Below are 2,001 nucleotides of genomic sequence, written 5' to 3'. Positions count from 1 at the left end.
CGGCCATGACATTAAAGACTAAGGTGACTGTGGGTGAAATCCTGACACTCTACAAATATCTTAGATATCAAGATTAGATAACATGGTTAGAACACTGCTGCTGAGGTACCTCAGTAGTGCAATCAGCTTCAGATTGAGTAGAGGGACTGCTTTGTTGTAGCATAAGAGCTGAATAGTTGTTACTTTCTGATGGCTGTGCATTTTATTTTTAATTGTATTTTTCTGGTGCTCATCCTTCCTCTGAGTTCCACCCAAAATTTGAAACACAACAAGAATCCTACAACTTTCAAAACAAAACTTTAGTGCATGGGGCAGAGACTGTCATTTAATACATACTGGTACAGCCCCTAGCACAATGGAGCCTTTAGGTGCCACTGCAATATAAATGTTAAAATTAAATAATAACAAAATTCCCAAGAGATTTCACATAGACCACTAGTCCATAAAACAAGAGCCTTATCCTGCAATGTTATGCACATTAACTTCAAACACGAGAGTAGCACTACTGACTTCCATGAGAATACTCATCAGTTTAAATTAAGCATGTGCATGAATTTTTGTTGGCGTGGGGCCTATGCCCATTGAAGTCAATGGAGAAGTTCCCATTAAATTCATTGATGCAGGATCAAGCCCTGAAATAGCGATCTCGTTCCAGTTCCCAGCAGATAGGTGATCTCATTTAAAAAAAAAAACAACAACAAAAAAACCCCATCACCAGATAGGGTGACCAGACAGCAAGTGTGAAAAATCAGGACAGGGGGTGGGGAGTAATAGGAGCCTATATAAGAAAAAGACCCAAAAATCAGGACTGTCCCTATAAAATCGGGACATCTGGTCACCCTACCACCACACAACAGTTCATGTTATATTTATTCTGCAAACCATGGGTACAGATAATACTCTACCTGCACCATTGAGTGGCAGTGTAGGCATCTCTGCTGTACTCAATACAGATGCTTGTTTGAATAAGTGGAAGGAAGCAAATCTGTCTTGGCATGTGAATCCCGATGCTGTTGGCAAGCTGGTTGTTACTGGCTAATCAAGGAGATTGATTTGCTGCACTTTCACTTAAGTTATCAGTTTTATAAATGTGAAGATGATAGCATTGCATTGGTGTGATTTACTAACTGTATTTTGGTATAACACCAAAATTTAATGTAGTGAACTGAATCCGTCTAATGCAGTGGTTCTTAACCTGGGGTGTGGGGTGCGAGATGCCGTTTCTGGAGGTGCGAGACATGCCAGATTTTTGTAGAAGGTAAATCATCGAAACCACAAATTAAGCACAGGCACTAAGTACAACTACTTTGTTTCATCAAACCTATGTATTTATTAACATTATACATTTTTTAACAATTACTGTAATATACAAACAAAATATATATCTAGGTTTAAAGAACTGACCTACTTCAATGATTTTTTATAAGGGGTGCGAGAACATATTTTGAGAACCAAAGGGGTGCAGGCTGCAGTAAAGGTTAAGCACCACTGCTCTAGTGGATAAAGAATGTTAAGGAGTAAACTTTGGTGAAATGACTTTAGGTACCCAAGGCAGTTTCCCATTTCATGTTCTATGCCTCGTTCAGAACGGCTAGAAAAATAAACATGTAAAGTAGCAGTAAATCACAAAATCATTCACAGTATTTGCAAACTAACATTCAGATCCTTTTTGGATAGTCTACACAATCTTCAATATCATCACCATAAAAAGGGTGCAAACTGATAAATTACTTTAATAATGTTCCTGTCTGGAATGTATTCAGTACCCGTTCCCAAGCCTACAAATGGAAAACACTAGAAAAATATGGGGAACAGTTCTGCATTGGTAAGGGAATAATGACTGCATAGATCTTTTCCATCTCTAATTTCTAGGATGTGCACCCTATTTCCTTACAACCACTGACAAATGCCAAATGGATTGAAATGAACTAAGATTCTAGTCAGCGCCTCAGCTGGTGGAAACTGGCACATCTCCATTGATGTTAATGGAGCTATATTCCC

This window comes from Mauremys mutica, chromosome 2 (genome assembly GCF_020497125.1).
Source record: "Mauremys mutica isolate MM-2020 ecotype Southern chromosome 2, ASM2049712v1, whole genome shotgun sequence".
In the NCBI taxonomy this organism is placed as follows: Eukaryota; Metazoa; Chordata; order Testudines; family Geoemydidae; genus Mauremys; species Mauremys mutica.
Note: the sequence above shows the minus strand (reverse complement) of the source record.